The sequence below is a fragment of the Photinus pyralis genome, unplaced genomic scaffold (genome assembly GCF_008802855.1).
Source record: "Photinus pyralis isolate 1611_PpyrPB1 unplaced genomic scaffold, Ppyr1.3 Ppyr1.4_LG5, whole genome shotgun sequence".
NCBI lineage: Eukaryota > Metazoa > Arthropoda > Insecta > Coleoptera > Lampyridae > Photinus > Photinus pyralis.
The window spans coordinates 48383147-48394542 of record NW_022170596.1 but is presented as its reverse complement, the minus strand read 5'-3'; the positions used below and the strand labels follow the sequence as shown (position 1 = coordinate 48394542).

The following is an 11396-nucleotide window of genomic DNA, read 5'->3' as shown; positions in this document are numbered from 1 at the left end:
ATGCTAGTTCAGAGCCGTCTGAGAAGCCGTGCATTTCTATTTCTACGCAATCTGACATCACAACTCGCCTTTCAATTTTATAATTATTAATAATAGGCAAATCATTAAGAAAAGCCTTCCACTTTGATTGCAATTTTTCCGGAATTATTTCGTCCCATTTTAGTTTTAGCACCCAACGTTCTTGAATTATCATTTTTGCAATTATTATGACTGGTCCTAATAAACCTAACGGGTCAAATATTTGGCATATTACAGCTAACACATTTCTTTTTGTGACTTTATCGAATACAAAATGATTTTATTCACGATCATATTGTAATCAGTCTCATAATTGTCATTTTGAAGGATAAGGAAGTTGTGTTTTACAACACTTATTTTTCCAGGAGGGAGGAAAGTAGATTCTCGAGGTTAGTAATGTTCGATTCGAGGTTAGTAATATTTCATTACCTACCTCGATTTAGTTGCTAATATCCTAATGGATGGCGCTCTCATCGTAACTGTCTGACACAGATGACAGCTGATTAAGCTGATTTAGATGCAAAATGTTCAAAACCGCATTTTAAAAACAATTCTTATTCTTATAATGAGTAATATGGATTATTTCAAGCTCTGTGCTTTTTTTTGTAAATTGCAAATGAACGACCAAACGCGAAAATGTGAAATAAGTAAATGCGAAGACCGAAGTAAACACAAGTAGGAGTTGTGATTAACTTTAGCCAGATTACGGAGATGATGGATTGTTTCACGTAACCTAAAACTAAACGAGCGCGGTGCTAAATGGTTAAGTAAAAACAAAAGCAAAAAGAAACCGTTAATTATTGAAGGATCGGTAAGTGTATAAAACTCGAACTTTAGTTTAATGAAATTGATTGTTACTTTAGAGAACCCATTACTGTTTAAATTTCTGGGTGGAAAAGTTCAATTCTTGTCCATAAGACATGGAAACATTGGGTTGCGCTTGCGACCCATGAGAAGAGCAAGGGATGGCAATTTATGGCATCATAATGTTGCATATCGGAGACATCGTAGCACTACCTGGGATACTGCCATACTTTATGTTATTATCGCGTGCCCGTAACGCGAATGAGCCACTGAATGGGCGACGAAACCTTCTGCTACTGCAGCCGATCTACAGCCACCGAACTGTTTTAAGTTGAAGAACTCCACCAGCACTTGCTAATATTGTAGCGATGAGATGCCAAAAACAATGTCCGGTAATTAAATGTAGGTAATTTGTCACATTTTAGAAATAGATAATGCTATTTTTTAGGGCTATCGTATTGGAACAGGTGTTTAGTGACTACCTGATTGGATCTGGAGAATACATCTTTCGTTATTGACATCTACACAGATTATAATACTAATATTGTAACCCAGTCTAAATCTGTAATCATAAAAGATCGTTGTAGGTACATTTTAGAATAATAAAACTGACATGGTCATTAGGCATTAGGTTTGAATGTGGATCACAACATTATTTGGTCGTTCATAATGTGGATGATTTCTTTACCTTTACCTCGTTAAAATAAGCAAGTAAAACATGAAGTTTTACCTATACCCTTTCCTGCCCACCATTGTTCATTCTCTTCAAAAATTCATTCGGGGAGTAAATTTTTTACTACACTCAATTTCCCTTATTTGAGGGGATGTACATTGAAATTCTTTAGTATGGCCCATTTTTTAACATGCATGTTAATATGAATATTAATTAGGTAAATTTCCAAATCTGTATTACCGACAACATTTTATGTAGGGCAATAATATTGCAGATGGCGCATAAGATGAATATACTACGTATAAATTTAGTGAATTATTTTATTTTTGATAATGGAATGATTATAATGATGATCGTGAATAAAATCGTATACGAACCTCGACGAAAGGTTATTTTTCTTAGAATATAATCACCCGAGGCGCGCAAAAATTCTTCGAAAAATAACCTACTTTCGCACTCGGTGCGTAATATACTATTAATTGAATATTGAATAATATCGTCATTGGAGTTCCAAAAAATTCCTAAAGTTTTATTTTGTTCGTTCGCACCTATTTGTATAATACCTTGATCTAATCCCTTACTAATTTCAAACCTTTTCAGTATTGCACTATTATTGCTCAACCATTTGCGTAATTCAAAACCAGCTTTTGATAAAATTCTAGATAAACACTTTTGTATTTGAAGAGCATCATTTATTGATTCTACTCCAGTGAGAAGATCATCTAGGTATATAAAATTCATTTAATATAATCTTACTTACTGCGGGAAAATTTTCTTTACATTCGTTTGCTAATTCTACCAAACATCTTACCGCCAAAAACGGTGCAGATGCAGTAGGTACCATACGTCAATTTTTTAATTCAAAACATCTAATTCCATCCGATACGTCAGCTCGCCAAAATATTTTTTGAAATTTAGTTTGTTCATCACTAATTAAAATTTGACGGTACATCTTAGATATGTCTGCCGTCATCACGATTTTATGCTTTCTAAATCGGGTTAGTATACAAAAAAGATCTTGCTGTAGTTTGGGACCAACGTACTGCACTTGATTTAAAGAAATACCAGTACTTGATTTCGCAGAAGCATCGAACACTACGCGACATTTACTAGTAAGGCTACTGGTTTTAAATACAGCATGATGAGGCATATAATAATCTGTTGATAAACTATCCGAACTATCTTTACTCTCTACCATGTGGCCTAACTTCTCATATTCTAACATAAATGCGCAATATTCTGACTTTACTTCTTTATTTTTCTCGAATTTCTGTTCAAGTAACTCGAATCTACGTAAAGCACTATCTCGCGAATTCCCTAGCTCAAGTAAAGATTGCTTAAAAGGTATTTTGACAACAAATCTACCCTCATAATTTCTCCTAATTGTGTCCCTAAAATAATTTTCACAGTATTGTTCTTCCGCAGTTAACCTTACCCTTTTCTGTTCCACTTCTTCTATCTGCCAAAACCTAACCATCGTATCATTTAGCAATTTGTCTGCGTAATTAACATTTAAAAAACTAGCCGATGTGCTATTTAATGGTAAATTTAAATTTCCTCCAATAATCCATCCAAACTGGGTATTTTGTAAAACTAGCATATTTGTACCTAGTCGATCTTGACCTAAACATAAGCTGGACCAAAATACAGAAGCTCCTAACAATATGTCGATTTTAGAAGACAAATTAAAATTAGGATCAGCTAATTGTACCCTTTTTGGTAACATAATATGATTTCTCCCAAACGATACAGTAGGTAACTCATCAGTTACCTTGGTTAATACTAAACAGTCAATATCAATAGTAAAATTATTATAGCAAGACTTAATTGACACATATACCCTCTTGTCAATATTCGTTAAAGCTTCAGCTACACCCTTTACAAGGATATTAATTTTATGAGGCTGTGCACCAATTTTTTGGCACAAATGATTTGAAATAAAATTACTTTGCGATCCGCTATCAATTAAAGCCCTTCACGTTATGTACTCATTTCTATGATTTTTAATTTTAACAATTGCTGTAGATAATAACACTTGTGAAACAGCTTTTGTTAACTTTATTTCTGATAAGCAACTAACGCTCGACGAATGGGCCTCAGCCACCTGGTTATCATGGTTAGAGTCGACTTCAATTCCCGAACTAGATTTTTCTTGATCTAAATGCAATAAAATATTGTGCGCCTGTTTACACTTATAACATTTATTTAGTTTACAATTAAAGGAAAAATGTTTATCTCGTAAACAATTTAAACATAATTTTAATTGCTTAATTGCATTCGTTGGGTACTTCCATGTTTGAACTTCAAAATGTCAGTCTTACTACGCTGCCAACCTAAAACTTAACGGCATAAAAAGTGTTCCCAACATAAAACATGTTAGTTCTAATGTTCCCTATAGTTTCTGATAATGATTTTTTTAATTAAATTAAAGCACCGAAATAGAAAAAATAGTATGAAAAACGCGTGTTACAATGCTTTATTGTAATACTCCTATCTTGCGGACACTCGTGGCTACGCTTCGCGTCGCCACTCGTGCCACAAGATAGTCGTATTACAATAGGTCGCATTGTAACACTTGTCTTTCAATATACTATTACAACGAGTTAAATTCGCTTTAATCATTTTTTTATTATTTTTAAGGCCCACTGCATTAGGCATCTTTTAGAAATTGAAACCACACAAAATTCTATAAAATGGTAAAGGTAAAATTGCTTACGTGATAAGAAAGGATCGGTATGTGGACACTTGCAGACTATCGCATTGACTCTCTTCGGACACCTGGATTGCTTTCTGATATCTTCTTATCTCGGCTCGATATGACCAAAATGTTAGGTAAATGAATAAAACACTTATTAACCTAAGTCGGTATAATTATATGTGGACTGTAACAATATCAAAATAATAATGTTCAAATTCTCAATCACTATCAACTAAACACACTCACAACGAAAAGAGGGGATTTCAAGCGCCAAACAAAATAATTTAAAATATTCTTGCAAACACGTAATATTAACCAGTCTTTCCTGGGTTAATGCAGCCGATACGTCACGCGCAACAGCTAAGTCCTTTTCATATGAGATTGTTGTTTGTTTCGACGATACTGGCGATAATGCAGACAATGGCTGCGTAACTATGGAAGATAAATGGGTGACTAGGCCGAATATTTTATCTGGTATGGTTTCTTTATTAGTATTCAACATATTCCTCAGCCACGGCGGAGGATTTCCATCCTCCATGCCTCTTCCGCACGTCTATTGTTGCTCCTGAATCAGCTAATAAAGACGCAGTAAAGCAATGCCCTGTATAAAACGTCGGATTTTCTAATTTTAAGAAATCTGCTATTTGGCGTGGAAATGTACCAAACATATTTTTTCCTACTGGCCTAGTAGTACATTCTTTGTCGATGTATTGAACAAAGAATTTTGAATGAGGTATCCCAGTCTTTCTCAATGCCACATACTTTCAAAACACCCCTACAAAATTGATAATACTGTTTTCCGAGTTTTTGATCACGAAATTTCTGTCAATTTTATTTTTGGTATTTCTAACCGCAATTAGGTCCCCAAGTCTCTCACATCGTCGACTTCTAAATTAAGCAGCTCTTTTCCACGACAAGCTCCCACAACGCCAACAATAAGGACAACCTGCAAAAATTTGATTTCTTAAAAACATGAAAATAAACACATGTTCAACGTTACCTTAACCATTAAATATGTATCATCGGAAGCCTCCTGTAAAAACAGATCTACTGGCTCAGGTGTTAGAATTTTGGACATCGTTGGCTTAAATCCCTCATTTCTTCTCTTCATAAGGGCTAATAATTTCGGAAATTTTCTCTAACATTCATGACCGACTTCAGCATCGAGTAATGTGCCCAGAGAGGTGAGGCACAAACAATTTTTGATTTTTCGTTAAAGTAGACCAACAAGGCATTTTCGGTAGTTTGTTTCACATCCCTTATGCAGCACCACTTCTTAAATGCATCGTACTGCTGCTCATATATCTTTTTCGACTTCGGTGGTAGCATTTCCTCACCTACTTCGGCTGCTTTTGATCAATATCGAATAAACCGTTGTCACTCATGACCAAGCTTATGTGACACTAGCAATGACAGTTTCCAAATTATTTTTGTTACCATAGCTTAGGGTTTGTCGTACCAACGCTGGTACCATTCACAAGCAGAGCCTTTCCAATTCAATTCACTCCTGTAATTTTAGCAACAAGTCAGCTGATTATTATTTCATACTAACGAAAGCCGAATGGGCTCATCCCGCCTTCATTTTTTATTTCTGATCCACAAAGTACATTAAAAATAAAAAGACCCGTGTGTCCTCAATTTTTATTTGCGAGTAAAATAAACCCAAAATAAATTATTGAAAAGCTGTGTTTTTAGTCCGAATTTGAAACGCTTCAGACTAAATACGTCACAAACCTACAACCAATCACGTAGAAGTGAGCTGGCAACCTTACGCGAGGGTCTGACGTTTGTCACATTTGACGTTTTGAGAGGGATGTTTAACCGCATCTAGCACGAAAGTGACAAGTGCCTGTGACAGATGACGCAAGTTATAAATGCCATTCTCCTGCAATATTGCCAAGTCGTTATGTCATCTGAATGGTTCTAGGAGCTGATTGGTCGGGCTTATTACGTCACAGACCCGCTACAATCATATCGTTTTGAATAAACCTTTAAAACCGCACATGTTCATTATTTTTTTGCTAATCAGCCTCTATTTTTAAATAAACTTTTACTGTCCAAAAAAATGTTTGATGGTTTCAGGTACACGCTTATTAAATTAGAACTGCGGAATTCAACTATACTGTAAACCCCCATTGTGTAATTTTCTTTACTTAATATTGTATGTAATAGTCATCAATACATTCGTAGAAAGCTGAATGACTGAGCTTTCAGACTAATTAATTTTTCGTAGAAATTTGGGTGCCAAAGGATATTATTGTCTTAAATCCATACAGTAATAAGAGCATCACACCTAGGTTCTGTCCATGATATAAATGGCTTGTGAATAATGAGAGATGCTAACTTTAGAACGTGAATTGTGTAATAAATTCTTATTGTGCCTGCCGATGTGTGCACTATATTTGATTTGCAATTTTTTAAAGCTCTCTAGACTATACAATTTTCTACCTTTTTTACTGTCTTTATACTGCAAATTGTTCGTAAGAAGCAATCACTGCTGATTGCACAGAGTGGTAATATCATCATGAAAAATACGGTTGGGGATTCATTCAGTGGAAGAGCTAAACTCTTAAGATTACAAGCTTTGCGAAAATCTTCTTCCCAATAACATTGTATAAGACTTTTGCGTGAAGAAAAATCCCGCTTTTATTGTGTATCTTAAGGCACATTCCTTCCTTTTTTCAATTGTTACGTTTTTATATTTAATACTTCCATTTATTAATAATACGGCCGTTTCATTCTTGCCGTTTTCACGGAAGGGTATAGTGAAGAGGGTGGGCTAATAAAAACCCATATATGCAGTGAGTAAACGCTAATGGATATTCTACGTGCTTTATTATGGGCTGCAGAATTTAAACCTATGCCTTTTGGCCTTGCAAACTGAAAATTATGAAAACAAAAATGACAGGTAATTTTACAAAAATATTTGTAAATTACGTAAAAAACATAAATTATTGGTAATTATACACATAATATTACGCACTTTAAAAAACAAGTTAAAAAGTAATCGTAAATATAAAGCGCATTTCCGCTTGCATTCATTTCCCATTTGTAAGATGCAATTTCTGCTAAAATCCTAAAAATCCGGCAACAAATATGAAAGATAGCGTTGCACATGTTCAATCCATTTTTGACGTGCTACTTCAATTTCAGTTTATAAGAAGTATTTCATTTCAATGCCTTTCTAAATAAGAAAGTTGGAACTGCGCATGCGCAGACCTAAATTTTGAAATTAACGTTAGATTCTCCTTTATTCCAAGTGCCTCTGTATCAAATTTCATTTAAATGCTTAAATAAATAAAAAAAATTACACTGCGCATGCGCAAAACCAAATTTTGAAACTGGCGTTTGATTTTCCTATATTCAAAGCACATATGTATCAAATTTTACTTAAATGCTTCCATAGATAAAAAAAGTTAGCACTGCGCATGCCCAAAATAAAAATTTGAAACGGGTTAGATTTTCCTTTATTCCAAGCACTTGTTTGTAGCGTATCATTATTTGAAAATCACGGTTCATTTTATATTTGTCAGAAAATGAAGCCATATGTTGGAAAGCGATACAAGGTGCAGTGTACAGTGTGTGGGGGCATTTTTAATCATGATTAGAAACAATTGCATGAACGAAAATCCACGATGGATTGTCCAGGATGTCAGGATTAAAATTGTAGGTGCTCCAAATGACCCTCACAGTGCTGCAAGGGCCAATAAAAGACGGAAAATCAATACAGAATCTAATGAGTTACCTATGTATGTACTGTTGATGGATACGCCACTGTACTGAAAATAAACTGCATCAATATAGACAACGAGCGACAAAGTCACTTCCGGTTGACGAATATTGACCAAAATATAATCAGTTAGTCCCTTGACCATTGTCTACCTATTGCTAAAAACAGAATTGGAAAATTCGAAACCGTTAGTGAATTATCGAGTCCACAGACGGACGGGCGGGTTGGCAGCAAGTAAAACTCGCTTTTTGTCGCTCGTTAATAAACTTGTAACGAACATAGCAAACGATGGCCTCTGGGCGAGCTCCTGAGTCACTGAACATTCAATCAGTTCTTCCTTGGGTGATGATAAACAAAATACTGAAAAGAGAATTGGAAAATTCGAAATCGTTCGGGAGTTATCTTGTCCACACACGGACGGGCGGACGGACGGATAGAAAGTCCAAAATCATGAACTCAGAGCTCTTTAATAAAGAAAAACGGAATGCTATGGTAGAAGAGGAAAAAGAAATATCATTTAATAAATTAATGTTTTATTAGATACCATAAAACATTTAGGAAGACAGGAGTTGGCGTTTAGAGGAATAATGAGGGTGACGAAGATGGCAACTTTCGACAGATGGTACATTTAATACTATTAAACGTAATTTAAAAGAAGTATCAATATTGCAGCGTTTCTTTGGGATTTTGCATTTCGAATGTTGAAAAATTTTTAACATCCCCCCCCCCCCTTTCAGAAACCGCTAGGTGGTCTAAAAAGGAGAGCTTGGTATGGATGTCTGTCAGGTTCATCAGCACATTTTGTGAGATATAAAATGTATCCAATCGAGAAGCGGAATTAGAAGTGTAAAAGGTGTATCCATTCTTGTTGTTAAGATGAATCCAGCAATCCTCCAGGGAAAAAGAGTTTATGCTAGTTCGAAGAGATGCAGCTACTGCTGGATTTCTCTCTAAGGAGCATTGACGAACAATCATTGGGTTTAAGGCGCAGTTCAAATCGCCAGATAATTTGGCTGTGTCACTATTGTTAGTAACAGAATATATATCTAAAGATAATTTATTTAGAATATCCAGACCGACAGGTACGTTATGTTATGCGGTAGGTGTATAATCCGGAGTGTCCAATCCACCTCATTAATACGTAAAGTTATTCGCTGGACATATGACTGATAAATAACCCTGTGATCACTGACTATTAAGTTTTGCTGTTTTCTAACAGCAATGGCTATTCCGGAGTACGGTTCCCTAGCTCGGTTATGATAGAAATTATACCGAGATGAGAGGTGCATATCGTTATTTATACTACCAATATTTGTTTCTTGAAGAAGACAAATGTCACAATTATTAACGTTTGTACAAACGTGGGTATTGAAGCTGAGTGGCGTCATCAATACCATCCTAATTATGCACTAAGCTATCGAAAAGCGATATAACGTTTTCCCATTTTTCAATGACACCGTCAAATACCGAAATCTGGATTTTTGGAGCGAAGGACCGTTAATCACAGAAGTACCATCAACAGTAGCACCAGCGTCTTGCGAATTGTTGAAATCTTCTTCGAAACCATTGCGATTGTTGCACTTGCATTTGCGATAATAAAGCGTCAAAATTTGAACAAGAATTACACAATACCAAATTTGTAAAAGGAAAAACAACACTGTGATACAAATTCAAATGAAACGCATTCGTATATAATCCCCCAATCCCGTAATTATTTTTTATGTTTAGACCGAAATAACGTTTACATGGCGTTGTTTACACTATATGATGGATTGTGTGTTCTAAGAACCCATCGAAGCTACTACTGCAGCGGAGATATTCTTAGAATAATGAACGATTGTATCATGTTATTATTCTTATGAGCTATGTGGGTATGTTGGTAAGTTACGTCCTTATGTAGGCGTTCGTTTTCTTGGCTCTTTCTGTGCTCTAAGTTCCGTTAAAGAAAAAGTCATGAATCCTTTTTTCTGGCGGTCGGTGTCTGTCCCACCCTTTTTAGACGACAGACATACAGGGTGTCTCAAATAACACGTGCATTCCTAATAAATCAGCTCCCTAACCATTAACCAAAAAAAATGCTCGAATACGTCAAATATGTATCGACCATTTTCCATTCTAATTTTTCCTCCCCTTAGACGCAGTGGTCGCTCTTTTAAATACTTCATTGATGCACCGAGCTTTGAAAGATTATTCAATTTACTGAAGCCAAACCCCTCATTTACAAAATTGTGCAAGTGTGAGCTCTGGACCACCCAAGTCCATAAAGTTCGAGAATTCTAAATAAATCTTAGCAAGAGTAATCATAAAAAGTAACTTTTTTAAAATATGGGAGGGGGTAACTTTACACAGCTCCCCATTGCGTTAAAAGTGAATTTTTAGGGTTATGAAAAGATCATCAAGATTCCGCGAAAAATCGGTGAGAAAGTTACCAATCCTGAGACGATAATAATATTGTTTGCGTCATCTTTATTAATATGCATGAGTATACTGAAGACTTTTAATAAAAAAATGTAACCGAAACCGTAGAAACCGTTTTATTACTAATTTACTTCAAATCAAGCTAGCAGGATCCGATCGATAAAGACAGAACGTATTCAGTATTGTCGTAAGACCGAAAATAATTAGTACATTCCATTCATTTCAGAAACTACCATAAAGTCGGGGCTATGTGTTTGCTCATTAACAAGAGAATGAATATCCTTGCTGCGAGTAAAGTACGTATTTTTATTTCGAGGGCACAGTTTGCACCCAAGGAATGAAGACATTTTTATTTTTATGGTAGGTCGTATGTACCCTATTTTTGCACTAATTGGTCATAGCAAAAGAAACATTTTTTTTATTGTGGAGAAGAGAAATTGTTACTGAATGACAGTTTAATTTTAAGATTCTGGTAAAAAGCGCATATGTACAAATTAATTTATAAACTGTGCCTGTCACTTTTAACCTCACATTTAATCTTATTTGATCCCGAGGGAAAGGTGGCCTTAACCAGAGAAGACTCGACAACAACAAATTTTAGCGCAGTGATTATTAGAATTTCTTTTATGTTGGGTATGGTGATAATAGTTGCGAACTGTGTAATAAAACAAGTTGTAAATCAGCATATGCATGATTAAAGCGCATTTTTAGTAATGCAGGTCAGTATTTTATTAGCGAAGTTTAAAATTATCGATCTCACGAGTAATTTTGGCTGCGTTAAATAATTTATTTTATTTAATTTCAATTGACGGTACGTCTTCATTTTGTAAAACAAATCACAAGGTAAATAATAAGTTTTTATACTAGTAGCGCTATCTAACGGTAAAATTATAGCACCTCCGAAACCCATATCGAAATTATTTTCTTCAATTATCCATCTCACAAGTAATCTAACTCAAAATAGACTAGTGCCTGCACATCTACACTATAGCAGAAAGCTTTTAGTGAAAATTTGAAGTCTCTAGCTATTGTAGTTGTGGAGATCTAACACGGAC

The 11396-nt window shown here is 35.1% G+C and overlaps 1 long non-coding RNA gene across 1 annotated transcript; it reads left to right on the top strand.

The window, feature by feature from the left end:
- Positions 1-645: 645 nt before the first annotated feature.
- LOC116172418 lies at positions 646-1452 on the top strand. The gene is made up of 2 exons (XR_004145655.1): positions 646-1214; positions 1271-1452. It is a non-coding gene; the product is annotated as an uncharacterized LOC116172418 (long non-coding RNA).
- Positions 1453-11396: the final 9944 nt, after the last annotated feature.